The sequence below is a fragment of the Diplotaxodon limnothrissa genome, linkage group LG6, assembly GCF_057381915.1.
Source record: "Diplotaxodon limnothrissa isolate DT_005_m linkage group LG6, D_limnothrissa_male_GT1.1, whole genome shotgun sequence".
Classification (NCBI taxonomy): domain Eukaryota; kingdom Metazoa; phylum Chordata; class Actinopteri; order Cichliformes; family Cichlidae; genus Diplotaxodon; species Diplotaxodon limnothrissa.
The window spans coordinates 9,565,603-9,575,408 of record NC_140601.1 but is presented as its reverse complement, the minus strand read 5'-3'; the positions used below and the strand labels follow the sequence as shown (position 1 = coordinate 9,575,408).

General features: G+C 45.9%; 1 pseudogene; it reads left to right on the top strand.

Moving 5' to 3' along the window:
* Nucleotides 1-9,107: 9,107 nt before the first annotated feature.
* Nucleotides 9,108-9,588, top strand: LOC146630089 (histone H1 pseudogene; annotated as a pseudogene).
* The last annotated feature ends 218 nt before the right edge of the window (nucleotides 9,589-9,806 follow it).

The following is a 9,806-nucleotide window of genomic DNA, read 5'->3' as shown; positions in this document are numbered from 1 at the left end:
GCTATATCTCACCTGGCTGAGCTCTTGTAATTATTTTGTGATAAAACTTTTTCTATTTTGAGATCAAGATTCAAGTGGAAATCTTTGTGTGTCTGTCTCTCTCCCTTGGTTTCTGTAGAGGTACAGTGAGGGGGCGCCTGGATAAATGTTAAACAGAAGCTAGATGTAGTGTTCCTCCACTGTCCATTAAGGATATGAGGAAAAGAAATGGTCAAGAACAAAGTGTATGGTGTATTTATAAAAGAAAATGGCTTTTAAATTGTATACCAAAACCACCACCAGAAAGTCAACTACAACTTGTTACATAATCATCATGACTGTTGTATCAGTTTAACAGTTTATGGGTTGACTTCTTTCAGTTCATTCACTGTTTACATCATGAAGGAAAAAGAAGGCAACAGGCTGAGAAATGAAGCTGTTGTGTGTCTTTGTGGCCACACGGGGGCAGTGCTGCATAAATAGTAGAATCTCTTCCTGGACACTTTTTCTAGACCTCTTTTTAAATGACTAATAAAGACAACAACAAAATGAATTACATCAGGATCTGATATGGTTTTGTTTTTTTGTTGAGCTTTATTTATTTCAGAATGCCTAGAGTTTGTTTGTTTTCCATGTTTTGTGATACAGAACATCTCCTCTCAGACGGCTGTTGTCTCATAATGGGTCATTACCTGGTCTGATGGGGTGTTTGTTCCATTTATAAATCAAGTGATTGATTTGTGAAATGAGAGATGGCCTCTGACCTGCTGACTGGTGTCTGATCTTCTCTGCTCCCCTCAAATTTGACAACTACTCAGCTGATGTGATGGTGGACAGGAAGTCACTAAACCTGGGACTCTGGAAACACATTTCTAGGGATAGAAAAGTTAATGTAGATCGTTTCAGGGGATAAATATGAAATGATCGATTTGGTGATTATACTAATATAGTAAGAAAATAATGTATGAAAAAATGATTTTTTATCTATACACTTAAGCAACGACCAGAGTCTTAGAATTGCGCTTTCACCAGGTTTTACTTGACTGAACAACAGAACTTCTCTGTCTCCTTTATAAGGGGTCACATCCTGAGTTACACAATGAGTCTTTCAAATGTGTGCGATAACCCACTGCATGTGTAGTCGTGCTGAGACCGCGTGGTCTTACTTTTATTACCCCTTGATTCAGCTGTGACCTGCTTATCAAGTCTTTTTACAAGTACATCATAATTATCTGCTCTGTGCAGACATAAGTTGAGCAATGGTTTAACAAACTTTCCCATCAAAAACATGGAGGTTTAGCTTTAAGCTTATTTGTCCAAACAACAAAGGATAAACTGCCAGCACCTGGACTGAAACAGAACATAGTAGTGTTGGATGTAAGTAAAGGAAATACAAGCATAACTGTGACTATGGAACAAATCTCCTTCAATGTTAAACCTTAATGTTAACCTGATTGTGTTTATTAGAAAAATCATCCATTACAGTGTCTGTGATTGCTTCACATAGTTAACTCTGGTTGTCTGTGGGTTTGTGTCAAATTTGGAGTGAACAAAAGCATGAAAACTGTGGAAGATGCAGACTGTGAAAGTCTAGTTTATTTCATGAATACAATTATTTTTTACAGTCGCTAGAACAAAGTAGCGTACTGTTAGAGTTTGTATTGTTGATTGTCATTTATGCTTAGAAATATTTAACCATAGATGCTTAGAGGTGTATAATCAATTGTGTAGTGATAAGTTGTGTGATCTTTAACAGGCTACAGAGGCTTGGTGTGCATTCCACACCTACATCCTGGGAGCATGAGAGAGGTCATACCTTCTCTTATTGTTTTATGGTAGGATTAACGTAATTACGTCTGTTCTAGTCTAAGTGCTTTTTGTGTATAAATGAACTGCTGGACTTCCTTACTGTGTTATCTAGGATGAGGGGGGGTCTACCCTCTTCCTTTTTTTTTTTTTTTCTTTTTTTTTTAAAATGACATCAGAAACAGCAGTATGCGACATTACGTGATGGCAGAGCTTCAGTTCATCCTTTGTCATTTTTTTTTTTTTTTTTTTTTTTTTTTTTAATAAATAGGACAGGGGGAATGAATGAGAGAAAGAGGGGGAGAGAAAGAAAGAAAACCAAAGGGGAGAAGAGACGGTGAGAAGGGGGGGGGAAGAGAGAGAAAAAAAAAAAAAGAAAAAAAAAAAGAAAAAAAAAACTCCTGGGTCACCTGTATGGAGAAAAACAAAAAAAACAAAAAAAACAAACAGAGGAGACAGCAAACAACAAAGAGCAACATAATAATAGAGAAAACAAAGCACCATCACAATAAACTAGCTAGTCATAGATATCAATATTTACTAAATAATAAACGATATTGTGCAGCACGCAAGATAGACAGCGCACAGTGTGCTTTGAGGCAGCAGCCAAGAAAGCTTTAGTCCGCGTCTGTGAATACCCATGTGTGCATACCTGTGTGGATCAGCATGCTTGCATTCCAAAGGTTTCTCCATGTAATGATCTGCTAGGGAGTGTGGGGGGGCCACAGCCCCGTCCTCCAGGGTGTGAAGTGGGTATGGAGGAGATCAAAACTCCAGACATCCAGAGGCCCCCAGAACACAAGAGACCATGGAAGACCAACAGAGGGGCAGCCGCGCCACTGTTCCAGTAAGAGCTGAGGAGAGTCCCAGATGAGGGCTCGCCCAGCAGCCGCGGAGCAGAAGTCAGGGGGAGTTGCAGTGACGCGCCCGTGAGCTCCGCCGGCCCCCAGCTGCGCCTGAGTGACCGAGCCCCAGGCCGAGAGGCCGGGGGCACCCCACCTCCAAAGGGGCCCGAGCGAGCCCCAGGCCCCAGGCCCCGACAAGCGGCCGCCAAGGAGTGAGCCGGTGTGTACCCGGACGCCCACCCCCAGATACAAAGAACCACCAACACACCGACACCTGAGGGAGTCCGCCACCGGCAGGGGAAGTGGTGGTGGGTGGAGATAGGCCTCCAAACCTTGGAGGGCCTGAGGTGTCCCCAGAGAGGTGGCGTCTGATACCCAACCTGACATATAGACACAGACATACAGGCACACACAGACACAAACATCCATTCCCACCCTCATGCTCTCATATGCACTCACTCCACACTCAACCAACGTGGAGACAGACATAAAGAGACGCTGTACACACAATCACACTCCCCAAGCGTACTCTACAAACCGGGTCTAGGTACCCTTGTCCCTGGAGGGGGGAATTGCACCCAGACCCAGGTGGTGTTACCCTTTTCCCTGCGGTGGGGAGAGGCAGACCACCCCGACTCCGCAGCAGCAGGGAGGCCCCACACCCCAGACCGCAGTCGGACGGCCAACTCCTCCTACTAGCCCTCCCGCTCCAGCAGGCCGCAGAGAATGGGGGTGGGAGAAGACTCCAAACCTCCCTCCACCCGCTCATTGTAGTGTTGATGCATATGTGTTCTAAGGTGCAATTAAAACCCAGGAGGGCATGGAGCTACCTGCCAAGGAGCAGCAGGTAAGCGCATAGTCCCTCCTGATAGCCCTCAATGACTAAGTGTATTTAAAATTGAGAGGTGGGCAACGACGTCAGGGGTGAGGTATACACCCTGATGGTATTTTGGACTCCGTGATTGTGCCCACCCCCAAGATCCTATATGTATGTGTAATGAGAGTGTGAATAATGTGAATGTCTAAGTTGTGGGATAAAATTGAGGCAGAGGCAGCCAGAAGGGGACGGGGGGGGGGGGGGGGGGGGGGGGGGTAGCCTCCTCTGCACCCTGGTGACATACCCCCACTCCAAGGCCCTGCATGTGTGAGTGGTTGTGGAGGAGCGGGAAGAGGGAGGCAGCTGGAGATGGGGAGGGAAGGAAGGGAGGGGCAGGTAACCCCTCCCTGGGGCCAGCTCCCCCGCTGACCCCAGTAGGCACTCCCACCCTTCGCGACCCGCCAGGGAAGGGGGGCCCAGGCCCATCAGACCGGGGCCCAGTGCAGTAGCGCCCTCCGGCTCCACAGAGCCCTGGATAGTCCACCCAACCCCACCACAGAGAAAACTGCACCCACCCCACCATCCACACATCTTCCAGACTACATAAGACGGTAAACGCCCAGGCTGAGATCTTCCTCCACCTCTCCTGTATCTCCCCCTCCTGCAGAGAGTTCCTGAAGAGAAGAAAGCTCCTGCAAGATGTGACCATCCCCCCCACCAGTTGAAGAGCCCCCCAGGCGGCTCGACGCACCGGCGGCACCCTGCTCCAGGGCCGGGCCCCCATGCACCCACCCGCCCACAACCCCGGCAACACACCAACCAGGACCCAAGCCCCCGAGGCCCGGCCCGGGCCCCAGCCCAGAGACGGAGCGCCCCCAGAACCTCACGCCCATCCCGGACCCACCCAGGGGCAGCCAGGTTGCCAGGTCAGTAACCCACGTCCGTCAGCACAGACCCTCCCCTAGCCCCGCTGCACGCAGCCGCGAGGAAACAGTCACCTGAGAGCCAACAGAGCCCCCAACCGGACGTGACCGCTACCCCGGGTTGAGCCCCCCAAGGAAGATGCCTCCGGGGAACCCCCCGACGCCCTAAGCCTGTCCCTACCCCCTCACCAATCACAACAGTGAAGGCGGGACCAAACTATGACCCCCCACCCCCACTAGGTGATGGAGCTGATAAAAGGGGCCCAGAGCAATTGATCTAATGTGGTGGCAGAGGCTGTGTCAAGACTAATGTAATCTAATAGATAATTTCTATATTGGTTAGAATTAAGATTATTTTTATTTTTCCAGTTCATGAGGACTGTTTTCTTGGCTATGCATAGGGCAGTGAAGATCATATGGGCTATATTCTTTTCTGAAGTGACATTATCTAAGCTGCCCAGTAGACACACTAAGGGGGAAGTTGGAATGTTACATTTCAGACACTTTGATAAGTCTTCACATATCTCGCGCCAAAACTTTTGCACTGGTGGACAGAACCAAAGAGCGTGGATGTAATTGTCTGGTGTATTGCCTTGACAGTGTGAGCAGTTGTTGGAAGATGTAAAGCCCATCTTGAACATCCGATGACCTGTATAGTGCACTCTATGAAGTATTTTGTATTGTATTAATTGCAGACTGGGATTTTTAATTAGTTTAAAAGTTTTTAAGCAAATCTGAGACCAGAAGTTTTGGTCTAGGTTGACTGATAAATCTGCTTCCCACTTTGCAGTAGGAAGGGATATTGATTCATCTAATTTAGAAAGTGTTCTGTATATTTTAGATAATAATTTGGGGGATTTAAGAGTAAGAAAATGTGCCGCACTTAGTGGTGTTTGTAATTCAACTTGACTGAGGTTAAATTTCTTTTTTACTATGGATTTAATTTGTTGATATTCTAAAAACCTTGTCTTGTTGATCCCATATTGTTCAACTAGTCTGTCAAATGGAATAAATTCTGTTCCCTCTAATATATGTTCTAAGTATTTAATTCCTTTACAACTCCATTCTGGGAAATTAATCATATTATTGTTTTGTAATATGTCAGGGTTATTCCAGATAGGTGTACGTTTGCATGGGATTAATGAAGACTCCGTTATTTTTAGAAACTCCCACCATGCTGTTAGAGAAAAGCTGATGTTGATACTTTTAAAGCATTCATGTCTTTTGATGTTTGAGCTAATAAATGGTAGGTCTGAAATCTCTAGATCCTTGCATAGTGCCTGTTCAACATCTAGCCAGGGCTCAACTAAGAAGGTATGTTTTAACCATTCTGAGATGAACTGAAGCCTGTTGGCTAAGAAGTATTGGTGAAAATTAGGCAGATCTAATCCTCCTCTATCCTTGGTTCTTTGTAGCGTTTTTAAGCTAATACGCGGGGGTTTATCTTTCCAAAGGAATTTGGAAATATATGAATCCAGAGATCTGAACCAATCTTGTGATGGTTTGTTAGGGATCATCAAAAATAAGTAATTTATTTTTGGCAAGATCATCATTTTTATAGTGGCGACCCTTCCCATGAGTGATATGGGTAAAGATTTCCATCTAGTCAGATCGCCTTCTACTTTCTTTAGAAGTGGGATGTGGTTTAGTTTAGTTAAGTCTGAAAGCTTAGGAGAGACATTAATACCTAAATATTTAATATTTCCGGATTGCAGTGGGGCAGAGGAAGAATTATGGAAGGAGCAGTTAATGGGGAGAACTGTAGATTTTGGCCAGTTAATTGAATAATCTGAAACTCTTGAAAACCAGTTTATTAAAGTAATTACCTCAGAGAGGTTGGTTTGTGTGTTTTGCAGAAAAAGCAACACATCATCCGCATAGAGACTGATTTTATGTTCTATGTTCTTACATTTTATGCCCTTAATTGTTGTAGCCTGTCTAAATGCTGCTGCTAGAGGTTCGATAAAAATTGCAAAAAGTGAAGGGGAGAGTGGGCATCCCTGTCTGGTGCCCCTCAGGAGACAGAAGCTGGAGGATGTCTGGTCATTTGTTCTGATACGAGCCGTTGGGCAATTGACTACCCTCTTCCTGACCAAGGATGTTTGCTTGTGTGCTTTTATGACCCTTTGATCAGCAGTACCCGACACACACACACACACACACACACACACACACACACACACACACACACAGGCAAGGTACTCTTTGTGTGTATGTAGACGTCACATGTTAATGAACCTATGCATATTCATGTAACCTCAATAAAAGGACAGTGGTACGGGAGAACGGACGAGAGCAACTGGGGTCAAGTGAAGGAACGGCACTCTGTCCGGTCTCTCCCGTGCACGAGTAACATGAAGAACTTTGCCTATTTGTGTCTTGCTTAGCAGTGTAATTATATTGTCTTCAACGTTCCAGCGGATGGGTTCAAGCTACAAACCTATCATTAATTGGTCCTTCGAGTGCCGGAGCCCTGGAATCGGCATTCACCGGGGGGAGGAGGGACACGCTGAAAGACTGACGTCAGCCAGGAAGTTCCTGTGGATTCGCGGTCTGTCTTTCTCCTCGATGAATGGCGATCGGCGGGATTCGAGGCTATATTACACGCTAAGCAACACCGAGTAAGTTTACAGAGGCCGACTCTATAACCGTGTTGTTGTGCAGTCTCCGCCATTTTGTGAGGCGTTGAGAAGTTCGCTGCTTTGTGGAGCGAAACCCGGGTTCCTTGCTACTGTGTGCAGCAAGAGGTTCCTTACCGCTTTGTGGGGTAAGAGGTTCCTTACCGCTTTGTGGGGTAAGAGGTTCCTTACCGCTTTGTGGGGTAAGAGGTTCCTCGCTACTTTGTGCAGCGAGAGGTGAGTTCTCTGCCACTTTGTGAGGCGTTGAGAGGTTCCGCGGGGTCCAGATTGTGCTGGACAGTAGGCCTATTTTGTGTTGTTGTCATTGTCGTCGTCGTTGTTGTTGTTGTGTGAGTGTGTGCGGAGCAGAACATGTGGTCTGTGACACCGACTGTTGTTGTTATCATGGGTTTCTAAGCAACCAAGAGTGAGTCGGAGGGAGACAGACGTTTGTGCTGGACTTTGCTCCTGGCAGCACAAAGTATTTATGTAAAAAAGAGAGGGAGCGACGGCTCCACAGCTGCGCGGGTTCACACGAGCGCGGTCACGCGGGTTTCACGCGGACCTGAGCCGTGCGGTTAATCGCAGGCTTATAAATGGAAGAGATTCAAATGTTAGAAGTTTTCAGAAAACACACCAGCCTTGAAGAGCGTGTGGAGACCATAGACGTAATTGAGGTGGATAGTTGTTAAAAGTAATCTACATTACGCTTGTGGTTGCTCAAATTCAGTACAATGACATATGAGGTGAAGTGATATAGATAAATATTTAAACTAATGAAGTGCATAGAGGCACTTGACCTGTGTGGAAGACTGTCGTCTTATTATGAACCATTGTTGAGATGTAGAGCACACCTGTGAAAACAACTAATATGCTGAACCCTGTATGAAACATCTAAAAGTACATGATGGAGAAGCTGTGTTGAATATGAAAGTGTAAGACTTTGCCGCTGTGGGCAGAGCAACTACTGTGTGATGTTGCGTTGCAGTTTTTTTTTCTGAGCTGATGAGCAAGCTACACATTATCAGATCGAGAGCTGTCTGAGAACTACTCTAAGAGAGGGAAACAGCGCTATGATAACTGTGATAACTGGAGTGTGCAGCGTTTCCATGAGCAGTTTTCCTGAATCTTGACTCTTGTGTGTGAAGTGTTCATAACATCAGCATCATGTTTTTGTTTATTTGTTTTGTTGGGTTGAAAATAATTAAATAAACATGTGATCATGCCTATGGATCACCATGGCACATATCTCCAGCCATATGATTTATTTATGCAGGTGACAAAGTGAGTGTGAATGTGTCTGACATCACAGTGTTTTTGTGCACTGTGCAAAAGTAATTGCCTTTGATTGTGAGTGACAGCGGTGATTTTGCAGGTCGCCAGCTATTGTAAAAAAAAAAAGAGTGAATAAGAGGGAGAATTTATATTGTAGAAAAAAAATAATCATAGGAAAAAGGTTTTGTGTTGATCAACCAAAAAAACAACTATAATTTCATTTTCTGCTTTTAAGAAAGGATTGTTCACAAAAACACAGAGCGAGAGAGAGAGAGAGATATGTGTTGATTAAGCAGTGATGATAATAATGAAAATGTCTTAGTTGTCACTTTCAGGTGAAAAGCAGACCTGAATCAATTTTCCACATGCAGCGGTCGGAAGAAAAGTTATAGTTTAACAATTGGAAACGTTCAAGCCAAGTTTCTGGCTGACTTATTTACAGCACGATCTGTCTCAAAACTCTCACTCGTCCCTGAAAAAACCTGATCAGCAGCGGCAGTATCGGAGCAGAGGCTGCAGAAGCAACCTAACAAAGCATCAGAGAAGAAGAAAAGCAAACCCATCTTCCTGTCTGATTGGATGAATTCCACGGAAGGGCGAGCAAGATGGCGGCGTGAAGAAGAGTTTTTGTTCGAGCGCTTAGCACGAGACACTTATTTGACGTCTTTCTGGCTTTCGGGACTTTTTTGGAGATCAGCGCGCTAAGCTTGCTGGATCTGAGGCCAGGTTCTGCGGCGGCAGCATGTCGAAATGCTCAGAAAGGACTGAGTGACTCGGGCAAGCCACATGCGGCTAGCATGCTGGCTAGCGACCATAGCTACATGAAAGAAATGGACCCTTCATGATGCGCTCAACGTGCCGGCGCTGTGGTGGGAAAGGCTCCATCATAAACACGCCCTGCGCCCTGTGCAGAGGTTCAGGCCAAGAAGAAGAAGATGACGACTTCCAATCCCAAGAAGGTCGGCCCCAGCGTGGGCGAGCTGATTGTGAAAGCCGTGGCCGCTTCCAAGGAGCGCAACGGCGTGTTCGCAGCCGCTCTCAAGAAGGCTCTGGCTGCCGGAGGCTACGATGTGGACAAGAACAAGGCCCGTGTCAAGACCGCCATCAAGAGTCTGGTGGCGAAGGGCACTCTGGTGCAGACCAAGGGCACCGGGGCCTCCGGATCCTTCAAGATGAACAAGGTTACTGAGAGCAAAGCTAAGACGCCCGCCGCGGCCAAAGCCAAGAAACCGGCAGCAGCTGCTAAGAAGTCGCCCAAGAAGGCAGCAGCAGCACTTCAGCCACTAGACAGGACAAAGCTGAAGGAGAACTGCCGGGACTGTTGAAGTGGGAGAGGACAACAGAGTGAGAAGACTAGGTGAGAACACAGGAATTATTTAATGTGGGAAATCAAAATTTGGGTTAGCAAACCTGGGGAAAAGAAAACTGACTGCTTAAGTTGGAAAATTGAGAAGGAGTCTCAAACACTGCAAAAATAGAAACATACAAAATCACACACACAAGCACAACATGCATTAACCCTACTAACACAAACACAAGAGAG